At 43.0% G+C, this 14,889-nt stretch overlaps 1 protein-coding gene across 2 annotated transcripts in view; it reads right to left on the reverse strand.

Annotated features, from left to right (window-relative positions):
- LOC310879210 (disabled homolog 2-interacting protein-like) overlaps positions 1-14,889 on the reverse strand; it is a 255,852-nt gene that overhangs the window by 225,276 nt on the left and 15,687 nt on the right. The window lies entirely within an intron of this gene.

Here is a 14,889-nt window from a genome sequence, read left to right on the forward strand (position 1 = left end):
ATGAGCAACTACTCAGATCCAACATGACTGGAAGTGAGAGTCTTTGTTACAGAACATCTGAGTAGGCTACTTCTTGCACAACTGAAACCCTGTCACTGACTTGGTATACGTTCTCACAATTAAAAACAAATTAATGTGTGCAGGCTGCTAGCTGCAGAGATGTGGTCTGCTAGCTAGCACATCACAGAGACAATAGGATTACACCATGAACGCTGCTGTCGGCATTCCAACCCCAGCGCTTTACACAAAGACATCTGTCGCCACTCAGTCAGTAGGCTGTTAGAAGCAATTATTGTATCCTTAACCCTGTATCACTTCACTTGCTTGCTCATCTCATTGTGAAGATGCAACTGAGGACACTACTGTAGCTATTTCTTGCTTTTCTCCTCCCCCCCCCCCCCCCCCACACTTTTGGTCGGGACTCGAGGTAAAAGGTTTAATGGGAAGTTGGGAAGCCCTGCTTTGTTCTATAGACAAACAGGAGGTCTACTGTACTTACTGTAATGTATCCAGCCAGATTTGTTCTTTTGAAGTGTCTGGTTAGAACATATGATTTGTTGACCCTGACAGGCAAGGTTACCGTATATATAAGGACAGAGAGTGAGAAAAAAGAAGAAAAGAAAAGAATAGACAGGAGAGAGCAGAGGGAGAAAGATGACTTTATAGGTAGGAAAACAACATGTCATTATGGCTTCTTGGCTGGCTGGCTGGCTGACGCACTTCAATTACCTTGCTCTGCTCTGTAACAGCCCCATTCCACAGCACACTTTATTGCTGCTGCGTTTAACCTTTCTCCTGCTACGTCTGTCTGTCTGTCTGTCTGTCTGTGTCTCTCTGTCTCTCTCTCTCTCTCTCTGTCTCTCTCTCTCGTGAAAGAAGTACCCTGACTTTTAATGTAAAAGTAACACTATCTCAATATACTGTAGAAATACTCTGTCAGAAGTAAAAAGTGCTGAATTCAACTTTTTCCCTGAGTAAAAGTACAAGTTTTTGCATCAGAATATGCATATACAATCATACAATACCAAAGTAAAAGTCCTCAAGTTCTCCCCCAAAATGTGTCAAACAGTTGATCTACAAGTGCACAGCAGTAGCGGCTCAGAGCCTGTACCTGATGATCAAAGGCCCAATATCTCCCAGGATGGGATTCCCCTTTAGGCTAGCCAGAGGATAAGATGTTGTCTTTTCTCGGGGGAGACGCCAGGTTCGAATTCCCCGGCGTTACGCAAACTGCCACGATGCGTAGTGTATGAAGCATGAAATATGGTTTAGGTCTAAGTGGTTAATGCATGTATGTTGTGTAATGATAATCTACAGTAATTACAGTATAGTAACAAAACAACAAATAATAGTTGTTTGGTAACACATAGTAACAAATAATTGTAATGGAGTAAAAATACAATATGTGCCTCTGAGATGGGGCAGAGTAAAAGTATCAACTTTACTTTCTACCACTGCTCTCACTCTCTCTTCCAAATGTGCGAAGAAATGTCAGCCAATTGTGGAGACAGCTTTAAATGCCAGAGAAGAAGAGCCTCGCAACCAGATAACTCATTTTCCGAGCAGGATTAAATTAGGCACTTTACACGAACACATAAAACTTGTTTTGTTCCCTCCAGCGCTTTCTTTGTCCACTTTTCTCTTGAGTGTTGTTGTCTGCTTGAAGCACGGTGCCATACTAAACTCAACCAGTATGACGTCCCGCGAATGCTGCAGCAATTCACACACACACACACACACACACACACACACACACACACACACACACACACACACACACACACACACACACACACACACACACACACACAGTAAAGTAAACTTTTTTTTGATTTTTTAGCGGATTGTCTTTCCGGCACCCCAGAGCTCCTATTTTGAAGGAATCCCGGCACTGAAAGAAGAAGGTTGAATGGTTGAGTACTTCCATCAGCCATTTGATTCTGCGACACTCACAAGGTCAGTTACATTGGAATGCGTGGAATTCAATCCCAGCTCATGTAGAAGGCTTTACTTTCTATTCAGTCAGAGAAACGCCTTTGTGATGCACACAATGGGCACACAATGGGCGCAATGTACAGTCCATGTGAAGTGGCATAAAAAGGGTGCAGTGAGTGCCATATGGCAGTCTAGCCAAAATGTGTTAATATTTCACAATTATTTTATCCACTTTTCCATTATCCATTCCATTTATACGTTGGCTATTTAATAATAGCAGACGTAAGAGGCAAGCTCACAGCGCTTCATCTGTGTGGTGTTGCAATCTGCTATTTTTGAAAATATCTGAAAAATATTGTCCCTGGCACAACCTTTTCATATGGGGAGGTCCACAGCCAAATTAATATTAATTTGGGGGTCCTTGGACTGAAAAAGGGGAGGGCGGGGGGACGTTCCCACTCCCACGGAAGGTCTCTCTACAAATTAAGACAGTTTCCCAAATCTTTTAGCAGACGGACAGACAAACAGAGATCTCAAAATGGGCAATACTGTTGCATTTGGTTCTGTAGAACTGCTGATAGGGAGATCCATTGATAGTTAGTTCTGGACAAATTCAAAACAACTTCTCAATCGCCTCGGTTCGTCGCCGAAGGTTGAAGATCAGTTGGACAGTTTTCGAGATGCACACTCACTCACTCACTCGGATTCCACACATTTATAGACAGATATTGTTGTGCTGTTCGTCCATATGGATGTGGATATTTGTCCTTCTTGTGAGAGACCTTGGAGGTCTGACTATTCCAAGAAGCTAAGGCATGCAGGCCCTGAAATTTACTGTATGTATTGTTATGGCTACAGCCAGGCTCAATAACAAATCTGTGTAGAAATCACAGATTGAGGCTTTAACCTACTAGTTTTTATGGAAGATGCTTCTGAACATATTGCTAGTTTCAGTAATTTGACCACTTCAAATGTTCCAATCTTAAAATAATAACCGAAAATAGCAGAGCTACAAGCTTAGTAAATTGGCTATTTTCGCTGTGCAACCTCCAAATGACTGTAATCAGTCGTGGCGAACAAATACTGTACAAAGCATGGACAGATTTTTAACTTGCAGTTGAATTTGACCAGGACTACCTGTACACACTTGAGTACTTTTTGTCTTTCCAACCCTGTTTGCCTCAACCGATTGCTCCAGAATACTGCGACAGTACCCTACCCCACCAGGCCTACGCTGCGCATCCACATTGTGTCCCAGGAAAGGAGAGATGGACAAGGAGAAAACACAATTCTTAGAAGAGTTTTGAAAAGAAACTCTTCGGTGTCTCTTGAATGCACACAGTGGGTGGTCTGTGTGATGAGTTTTATCACATAGAGACACGCACGCACGCACACATGCACGCTCACACAGTGCACCAATGGTTCCCAAACTTTTTTAGCTCAAAAGACCCAAAACAGAAATTAGATGTTTGCCCTGTACCCAAACTATAGTGAAAATAGTAGATAGATAGTATAGTATCTTCCCACGTTTGCGCGTCTTACTTGTATAGTATAAGCTCACAACATAGTGCCTCGCGCCACGTTGCAAGCTTGTGGACTGGTTCTGATATTTTTTCACTATACTTTCTTTCAATGGATTTTTTTTTAAATTCATGAAATACTTTTGAATTGTTTCAAAACATTTGTTTAGGGAAAAGGAAACCCATAAAAATTGGTCCGCGACTCAAACACTTCGTCCCAGTTGCAGTGCACTGTGCAGTATTTGTTTTGCCTTAACAACAGGTGGGCGAGTTCAACACACCATTCATACTGTAGCACAATACAACAGGTAGACCTGCGCCTACTAGCTTTATACTGTATGGGAACCACAAGACTGAACAACAGAAAACAAAACACATTGTTGTAGAAATACAAAACTGCTGCTGCCGACTCAACATACCACAAGCTGTTCCATCAGCATTAGGAGGCATCAGTTCACAACAAAAGAGATCAGTTCCTGAACTGTGGCTGAAAGCCTCCTCCTCCTAACTCGCCTCATGTGTTTGTGCTGGAACAAAAAGATGCCACTTGACAGCACGGTTTGATTTGTGAAGACAAATAAAATAAACCAAGACGTTCACACTGCATTTTGAGCTAGCAGATCTGCTACTTTTTTTTTTTTTTTTTTGCGGCTTACGCCTTTATTGATTTTTTAAGGGATAGAAAGTAGGCTGACAGGAAACGGGAGAGAGATGGGGGGATGACATGCGGTAAAGGCCGTGTCGGGTCCGGGAGTCGAACCCGCGGCACACCGCGACTGGATCACCAGTCCGGTGCCCAGACCGTTACGCTACGGCCTGGGCCCAGATCTGCTACTTTTGATGCTTTTGTGTGACGCTGCAGTATGAGCAAGTAGGCCGTTAAAATTCACGAGAAAACAAAAAGTAAAAGTATATAATAATATAAAAGATAATAATTATGCATACTGTATACTGTTTGAGAGGTTTCTGCCCCGACAGCGATGATATTTGATTTGATTTATTTTATTTTGCACCGTATAAAAACGATAGAATAAAATATAAGAAAGGGAAAGTGCTAGGAGGAGGCAAGTGGCTTATATGAGGCCTCTCTACCACCTCTAGACACAATAAATGTTTTAGAACATATACGATATATACTTCAAGTTCATATTACGACAAATCCTACAGTATATTACAATTACCTACAGGTCAATTGGTGCGAGGCGCATCATTGCTCCGATCTGCACCGAACTAAACACTGGGTCTGCCATGTGAATAGTCACACCAAAAAACGAAGTTGCGCACACACACACGCGCACGCACACAGGGCGCTACAGAAGTGTTACAGCAGTGTTTAACAATTCAAATGGCCATAACTCGGTGGCCATTGCTCTCTCCGATCAGTGCATGTCTAGATATGAAGGTTGCATATAGTGTTCCTGGATCTCTAGTAGCCAAAATAGACAATGATCACAATCCAATGCGTCACACACACACACACACACACCCTCACTCACTCACACTCACACTCACACTCACACACACACACACACACACACACACACACACACACACACACCCTACGATTCTGTCATTTCTTGCAACGGTCCCATGCACAGCCCTTCATTGTCCTGCACACATACATGTCTCAAGGCTTCCATTGTTCATATGAATCAGCATCCAGCAATATCAGTAGCATGAGTCACACACAGACACATGACCCATAATTAGACCAATAACACACTCGATTCATATTTAGAAAGATTCCCTCAATTACCATAACATGCTAGGTTTTATTGAGGCAAATTAATTTATGATGAACGACAAGCACCTACATGCGCACATGCACGTGAGCACACGCACGCACGCACGTACGCACACGCAAGCACACACGCATGTGGATTCCTTTGTAGGACAGAGCAATGACATGTTTAAGAAGGTAAAACAGAAAACAGGAAATAGGGGGAAATGACGTTCACAGCTAAAGGAATCCCCTCCCCTCCTATCTGCGTGACCCCTGTCCCACACTCCCAGCACTCACGCACGCACGCACGGCGCACGCACGCAATTCATTAATTAATTAATTTAACGTTTTTTTACAGCAATTACAGCGGATATGAAATGATTCAAGTAGAATATCACTTTATAACGATGTCATCAGAGCCACAGAGATAGAAAGAGTTGCATCGTCTCCGTTTCTTCCGTCAGAAATGGTGGTTCATGAAAGGAAATTCATGAACCATGCATGTTCATTAATGTGATGTTCAATATGACATTTTTACTTTGGAATTTGTTTTGGTGTGAACTCACAAGAACAAGGAGAATGTGGAAGTAGCGCTTGCCATCAGGTCCACCAATAGTTCCAATTTAACATTAGTGTGTAGTTCCTGTAGTGCATTGGTTCTCAATGTATTTTTGAAAAATCGTGAAAGTGTGTGCAAATCAAATATTGTTTTTTTAAAGTGACCATTTTAACTCAAATCTTTGATTCTGGAGGTCCCTGGCGGAATCCTTGTTTTAGATGGGGGATCCGCAGCCAAATACATATCATTTTGGGGGTTGTTGACAGGAAAATATGCGAGAACGAACCACTATTCTATTGCATGTAATTCTCATCATTTGTGTGCATTTCACTACCAGACAGTGTGTACTGTATAGGGTTTAATGTGGAGCCGGTCGGGAGGTCTTGTTTTGTAGATCCAATCATTCTAACTGCAGTGTCCCAGATATCTGTGCACCCCTTCTAAGTGTCGGTAGTGTCCTGCCCTCAATCTTTCTAAATATTAACACACACACACACACGCACGCACGCACGCACGCACGCACGCACGCACGCACGCACGCACGCACGCACCAATCTGAAAAGGGTAAAATAGAACAGACTCTGAAATGCCTTTGTTTCCTCCCTCTACCCTTGGGCCTCTGCCCACAGGGCAGCACCTAAATGCTGCTGGAAATAGAACCAAACTACAATCTCATAACGGGGCGAGTGCATGGTGAGCTTGTAGATCGGCTATCTTTGGTGCATGACGGCGCGCTGAAACCAAGTATAACTCAGGCTTGAGACTCAGAAGAAGGACACGGGTAAGGAATACAGCTCAACCCACCCCACGCCCCACGCTCGGGCGCACTCTCACACACACACACACACACACACACACACACACACACGCATAGAGGGCAGCAAGTCCTGTCAACAGCTTTTATTGTGTTGTTCTAAAGTTAAACCGTCCTCCGAGCAGACACAACCTCGGACAGAAATGAGTGCAATAAATAGTGAAGAATTCTGCAGCTACAGTGAGTCTATTTATATCTGGGTGTCCAAGTACTTCAAGACGTGCATGCATGCTAAATGGTGCATTTACATAGATAGCACCTCTCTCCAAAGTGCTTCACAATGTGCACTACATTAACCCACTCGCACACATAATATGTGTGCAAGTGAGTGTGTATATATTATATACACACACGCCGACGGTGGAGAAAACCATGCAAGGCACCCACCTGCTCTTCGGGAGCAGTTATGGGTTCAGCGTCTTGCCCAAGGACACATCGAACACTGAATAACCCTGTGTTGCTGAGGATCGCACCGGGAACCTTCCACTGGTGGCCGCTCTCCTAGCTGGGCCCCTGCCGCCCCTTCTACTTATATATCCTCTCTAACCTTCTAACTTACAACTCCCTTTCAGCACTCAACGAAGCATATATAGCAACTAAGGCCACTTACATCTAACTGCCTACAATCTCCAGAGTGAGTGACACCCACAGCTCAACAACGCGACGTGTTGCGAACTTTTCTTATATATATTTTTTAGGGTACCTACCCTAGGGGACACGGGGAGAACATGCAAACTCCACACGTGTTTGAAGATCTGCTGTTTTCACTACTTGAAATGCATGAAAATGTACTTTAAAAAGTTGAAATACGGAGATGAATGGTTTGTGCCCGACAGCGCCGATAATGCATCTACTTTGAGGCCTCAAAGAGAGGAGGAGGGTCCACCCTAACCCCGACCCTGTAACCCTGAGGCCTGGTCAGAAGTTCACAACCGTGTGTCACAAACAACGACACAATGAGAGCCATTATCCACTGTCCTCATTAGTGGAACCTTGACTAACAAGGCAGAACGCTATGAAACAGCTAGCAAGCTGTTCCTCATGTTAATGAGGAGAACAGGCGCTCGGCTTCACTTCACCGCGTGTATGTGTGTGTGTATGTGTACGACACGTACGTGACTCTGTGTGTGTGTGTGTGTGTGTGTGTGTGTGTGTGTGTGTGTGTGTGGGCGCACATTAGGCTTTTACATAATTGCACATACAGTAACATGCTGTACATACTGTCACTGTACATGTCATGTACAGTGGTTCTCAGACTTGTTTCATGTCATGGCCCCCCCAAATTAATGTGTCTTGCTGCGGACCCTCATCTGAATTGTTTTTCTGGCAGGGACTCCCATACAACATTTGTATTTAAAATGTGTCATAAATGTTCAAATGAAAAAATAAAGCAAATTATTTTTGAAAAAAAGATGTACAAGCTCACAAGACGTCACATTGTGAGCTTGTAGGTGTGGTTATTTTCAAATAGCTAAGGATAAAGTGGTTATAACGTCACACAAAGCATCGACGCATTGTGAGCTTTTAGAAGTGCTGTTTTTGGCACAGAGATTTGGTGTGGAGTGACAGGAGAAAGTGGTCCAAGTATCAGAGACAACCCAGGTCCAGTTTACTAAGTCTAGCCTGGAGGGTTATAGTGGTTGACGACCTGTGTTATAGTAAGTATACTGTGTGCTGTTTGAACTTGCAAGATGTGTGTCATTGATTGCTCCCCAAAAAACAAAGTGTGTCCCCTATCAGTTCAATAAGGGACATATCTTTCAGTCTCCAAATAAGGCATGAATCCCCCACAGCAAACACACACACACACACACACACACACACACACACACAATGCACCCCTGCAGCACAACACCAACAACCCCCTTTATAGCTGCCAGACATCAATAACCTCTCACGTAGCTCTCTGGCGTTTATGACTCTCAGTCATTACATAGCTTTTGTTGTTAAGGAGGCTAAGCGGTGGGAGTGTGTGTGTGTGTGTGTGTGTGTGTGTGTGTGTGTGTTGTGAAGAAAAGCTTTAGAAACAGAGCAGCAGAGAGTGAGTAATAGAGGACAGAGACTTGCCTATTCGCACACCTAATGGAAGACTGTTTTGGGTCTGGGAGGAATAGGCACCATACTATGGACCAGTGTTACTCAAATTGGGGCAGGCGGGGAGGGGGGGGGGGGGGGGGTAACCACAACAGTGGGCAGGCGGAGGGGTAACCAAAACAGTGGGCATGACCTCCGAACTCTGGGCACCATTTGGTTTGTGTTTTTGTGTTGTCGGAAGACTGGCCACCTCATGAATGCCCCCCATAAGGGGCCATTTGGTTAATTGGACTATCTGACATATTGTTGCTGACGGGCAGAAACCTCCCATCTTCTATTATAACTTTTTGTGGGTTCAAATAGCGGAACCTCTGGGCCGCATTGCAAAAAATCTCTCTTTGATTTGCTTTATTCCCACATAACGTATAAAAGACAAGTGCAATTTATGGATTGACCTTCCATTTATATTCTGTCTGAGAAATCTATAAGATTTCAGCTAACATGGCTTTACATCTCATCTGAGAGACAGCCAACTACTACGGTTTTAATGGGTTATGGCTGGGTCACCGATTGCATCCAATCATGAACGCATTCATCAGCTTCAATTTTATAGTGTTATTCCTATTCAGGACGGGAACCTGAATCACCCTTTTGGTGTTTTAAGCATTATGTTCTACTTTAGCTATTGAAAAATAGCAGATCTACAAGCTCATAGTGCGGTGCTACGATCTTGTAGAAATGCTATTTTTGAAAAATCGTGAAAATGTGGCGCAAATCATTTAATATATTCTTTCAGAGGATCGAACATTTTAACTCAAATCTATGCTTCTGGGGGATGTCCCTGATACAACAATATTCAGATGGGGGTCGACGGCCATTTAGCCTACATATATGTTTGGGGGTCCTTGACGTGAAAATGTTGAAAACTGTCAGGATTTAGAAGGCGAATTTTGTAGAATCGTCTAAATGGGTTAACGTTCCAATTTTGTCTGCTCATTGAATTGTTTTCCCTCAATTAAAATGTAATTTGTTCATACTGTATCCTGTACGAGTTTGCTCTCCTGACTGCATGGATTAGATTGGTGGAGAAGAAATAACATGACACACACCAAAACAAACCCCACCAGCAAATAGAGGGTATGCGCGTGACATCATCATCAAACCTGGAAGTTATGCAGGAATGCCTAATGAGTGGCAAAAACTACTTTCTGAAAAAGGTTATCTTTGAAAAACAAAGAAGGGTCCCGCACACTGTCAGAAAAATGTTGCTCTCCAGAGAGTAACATTTTGGCAATTTTCTGACCCTTCTTTGTTTTTCAAAGATAACCTTTTTAAGTATGCTTTATTGCCCTACGCACCTGTCACTATAGCCTTCTGAGGTGTGCATCGGCCTTTTGCTAAAAAACTACTTTCTGGCCTTGACAACCCATGCATCCAAACAGAAAAGTCCTATCTGATTGCATTAAACAACATTAAACAATGTTAAACTCACTTTGCCTGTTGCTTTGCCACTCAAGGTTCAAGTTTATTTATGAATGTTTGATATGTGTATACTGTATGTATGTTTATATTGTCTATGAGGGTACACATGTATGCATATGTCTTATTTTCCATATCAGAAATGTTTTTTAGACTTGATTGTGATGTTGTTTCTGTCCTCGGAGTGCCGTGTAGTCATCAGCCTTGTCAGTTATTATTTTATTGTTTTTGTCTTTTTCTTTGAGTTATGTTTTGTCTCTTTTTATTGTAAGTCTCTTGTTTGTATGTTTTTTGCTATTTTTTGTCAGATCTGTAATTTTCTGGTAAATCATTACTGAAATGCTTTTATGCCAAAAATCATAATAAACAGATGTTTAAAAAAAAAAAAAAAAAGCATGCGCATACCCTCTATAGCCGATCTACAAGCACACTAGCATAGAACCCTGAGGGACTCCAGTCAACCACGTATAGGGTTTAATTAAGAGATTAATCCATTCAAAAGTTCTAAAATGAAAAATACTTTGCTAGACTCAGGGCATCAGGAACCGTTGCTCCAAATAACACACACACACAGTCACACACACAGATTGCGTTGATGGATGGAATGGATTTATTATCACCGACACCAACCAAGTTCCAACCCCAACTAAACAAGTATGTTCACGACAAGACTGTTCAGCCATGAACAAGTAATGTTCCAGTTTTTCAACAAAGAACAGTTTCACAATAACTTTTTACTGGCTACCTTTCACCTGACATGTCTCTGCAAAGACGGTATACCACGCAGACCGGTACGAGTACAGCGCTCCATTGCAGCATGGTTTCCATGGTTTAAAGCTAAATAGATTCTCAATTTCTCATGACTGAAAACCTTCGTTGGGCCAAGTCCTAACTCCTAATCTATGATGTGTGAGTGTTTCCTAAACAATTTAGCACAATATGTACAATTATTGCGACCATAGGTCACAGATATGAGAACCTGCAAAACCCGTCCGTTAAGGCTCATCAAACCCTGTACACTCACGACACTGCCCCTGCTGCCACCATAGATCTCCATATATGGAGTTGACATATTCTAACATTCCATATGTTGATCTGACCTCATCAAACCCTGTACACTCAAGACACACTCCATATATGGCCAGTACAGAAAGAAGAAAGACACACAGGCGGATGTGTGCATGCGACCTTAGGTCACTTCTCGCCCTCAGGGAGGTCTTACTGGTGATATGTTGTTCATATTTTTCTAAACCTACAGTATTGTTCTACATTACAGAAGAAATCGCAGATTGAAGCCATTTAACCTTTGATTGCTTTATGAAATATCTGACACCATTAGGGCTTCATGGAAGATGCTTCAAAACATGTCCATTCTATTCAAAGTGCCTAGGCAATCTGCATGGCAGGGGCAAGCTCAAAATGCACCGTGAGCTTGTAGTTCGGCTATTTTTGTACATGATTCCAGTCCTTGAGCAAGACTCTGAACCCCTAATTGATCCCGATGTGCAGGTTGGTGCTTCGTATGGTTTTCTCCGCCATCGGTGTATGAATGTGTGTGTGAATGGGTGAATGTAATGCACAAACGCTGTCTGTCTGGTATGTCTAGACTCTAGCAGAGCCACGTCGTAATATAAATATATAACAGTATGTGTGTGTATCTATTTGCATTGAGTTACAGTACAGTATAGCGGAGTATCTCAGAGTATACAGGGTGAGAGAGAGAGAGTGCCAGGGAAGAGATATAGAAGAGATATGTCAGTCATTCAGAGGTGCCATTATCTCTGTAGTCAAATAGTGTGGCAGAGATTTATCACAGCAGTTAATCAGCCAGCCATCACTATCTGTTACTACACTCTCAGTGCCCAAAGAGCACTTAGTGAGTTAAAGCCCATATCCGCTCCATGAGCCAAACCTGTTGCCGTGTAACAGTTTACCCCAACTATTGCAATTAATTGGTGACAAAAATAATATTGATTTTTAATACAAATAATCAAATGGAAAAAGCAAGATCTAAAAAGCTCACAACCTGCCGATATGAGCTTGTACTTTAGATCAGCTATTTCTGCGTTGGTAGCATGGTATAACAAAGTCTAACATACTGTAGACCTTAATCAGACTAATCAATTCGATCTGTTTATGTGGATTTGTTGATATATGCTTGACCGAAAGCTTGCTATAAAAAACAAAAGAAAGACATCTGATTTTGCACACTTTTGACTGTGCGGAGGGTCCCTTTAATTGTTCACTTGGTTTCCTTTTGCTGAACATAAAAATTAAAACATCCCCAAGAACGCGCTTCCAGATTACCAATCGATCGATGGATAAAGTAATCAATAGAACAGACCACAGCGGCAGGCCGGCAGCCGTACAGCTGAAGCAGGCAGTGAGTGATAACACTTGAGACAGGACCCTTAAAGACACATGACGTAACGGTTAGTCTCCGACCCGCTAAGCTCCTTTAGACAGGACAGCAGCTGCCACATGGCGGACTTCAATCCGTGGTACAGATTTAACTCTTTCAAACTAATCTGCTGACTTATTTGGTAAATCTCCCTACAGTTTTTTAGTTTTTCTTTTTTACAAGACATGAAATCGTGTAGTTACAATCCCAGAACATTTCAACAAGCTTCTGGCCTTCTGGGACAGCTAACTGGTAATGCGTCATCATCCTCTAAGAGCCTGACTCATACTTATAGTTGCACACTCGCCGTTAGTTACACACTTGGCGTAAAGTAGCAGATGTCTGTCACATTCGTGATGCATTGTGAGGTTGTAGATCTGCTGTCGACTGAGCACGACACTGGGCACGCAAGCACTTATAACTGAAGTTTGTCAGAGCGGGTTTCATCCGCTGGGAAATCCTTCTAAATGACATTAGACCTCCAATCTCTCTCTCTCTCTCTCTCCCTCTCTCCCTCTCTCTCTCCCACTCTGTCTGTCTCTTGCGGGGCATTCATTCAGCCCGTCTCATCCTCATCCCCTCCAGTGACACCTTGGGAATGTCATTCCAACGAGCAGGCCATATAATTCTCGCTCAGCGTTCCCAGTAATCCCTCTTCTCCGGCTGTTCTGAGCCCACTTCCTTCCTCCCAGCTGCTGGTCAGCCCTGCTCCACTCTAATAATAGGACAACAATGCTCGCCCCTCTACGCCCAGACACACACACGCACGCAGACACACACACACACACACACACACACACACACATCAAGGAAACTCCCAACTCTATAAAAACACTGCACATGCAAAGTGGACATTCAATTGTCTAGTAGTTGTAAGTTGATGGCAGAAAGGTTGTTTTCCTCATAAATTAATGCTACTGTATACTTTGAGAATACAGAACAACATGTGTAAGAATTCTTCAAAAATGACTCCGCTATTAACACAATGTGTGCCCAAGACGTCTCCAGACGTCGTATGAATGAATAGTGACACGTCTTAAACAAGTGGTTATAATGCTGCATTCACATGGAATCCGGCAAAGACGGCAAACCGGACTTCATTTTAGTGGACCGGAACAGGACGGTAAACAGAACAGGACCGCACGGCAAGCCAGTACCGGCGACGGTAGCGGCAGACCGCATCAATGTTAAAATATTTAATATTTTTTACCATTCCGTTCCGTCCAGAGGATTTTGCTGTTTGCAGTCTACCGCTTGCCTGATTCCATGTGAATGCAGCATACAGTAAGTCTGTCTGTGGGTTTTATTAATATTTACCCAATGAAAAGTATTACCAAGATCTCCCGTTGGAAAACAGGTTATCCCCCCCCACACACACACACACATTTCCAGAAAAGTAACAGTTCTAGAAGAAAACGTCACACGGCAACTCATTTTATATAAACATCGTGTTTATCAAGTTGGGTATTTTTTTTAACGTATCTATATAGTATTCAACCCACATTTCTTTTTTTTTTTTAAGATATGTTTTTGCGGCTTACGCCTTTTATTGGTTTTTTGAAGGGACAGACAGTAAGCTGACAGGAAACGGGAGAGAGATGGGGGAAGACATGCAGTAAAGGCCGTGTCGGGCTCGGGAGTCGAACCCGCGGCACACTGCGACTGGATTACCAGTCGGGTGCCCAGACGGTTACGCCACCGCCTGGGCTCAACCCACATTTCTAATAAACTAAAAGTTTCTCCAATATGTTGATGATTATGGTCTATGTCGGGTGGAAACATTCATATGTCCAAAACTGATACTTCTCAGGATTCAAATAAAAGAAACAGCGAAACATAGCGGATCATTGTGCTGGAAAGACGCATTGCATTCATTTCCACAAAATCACACCTGTGTGAAGCGAGCGGTGGAACTATACTGTAATTGTTATACTGTACTGAACTCCTGTATACAGACAGACACTCGTGCTGGAAAAGATGAAAGGTGTTACACTAAAAACTCTGCTTCCCATCATGCACCTGTGCACAGTGTGAAGCTCAACAGCGACACATTCTCACCTGTTGGTACCCTAAACAGACAGACAGACAGACATGGGGACAGACAGACATAGGGACACACACAGCTACTAGTCTGTACATGATGGAGACGGTGTTAGATTAAGTTGGAATAAGGACATAAGAGGTATACTTCTGCAATGTGGGTGCAGAAGAGTGGCAACAACATGTAAACACACGTTGGAGGCAGGAGGCTGATGAGGCCACACGCTGGGATGAGTTTACTATATGCCTGTAGGAGTGTGTCAGAACAACTCTGTAATCACACTGCGCTTGATACATGAAAACTGCACACTGGTGAACTATTTAAACACTACCCTACACTGGGCCAAAATATGCCGGAATGCAACCGCACGCACGCACGCACAC

The sequence above is a fragment of the Protomyctophum parallelum genome, assembly GCF_964188405.1.
Source record: "Protomyctophum parallelum genome assembly, chromosome: 21".
Lineage (NCBI taxonomy): Eukaryota > Metazoa > Chordata > Actinopteri > Myctophiformes > Myctophidae > Protomyctophum > Protomyctophum parallelum.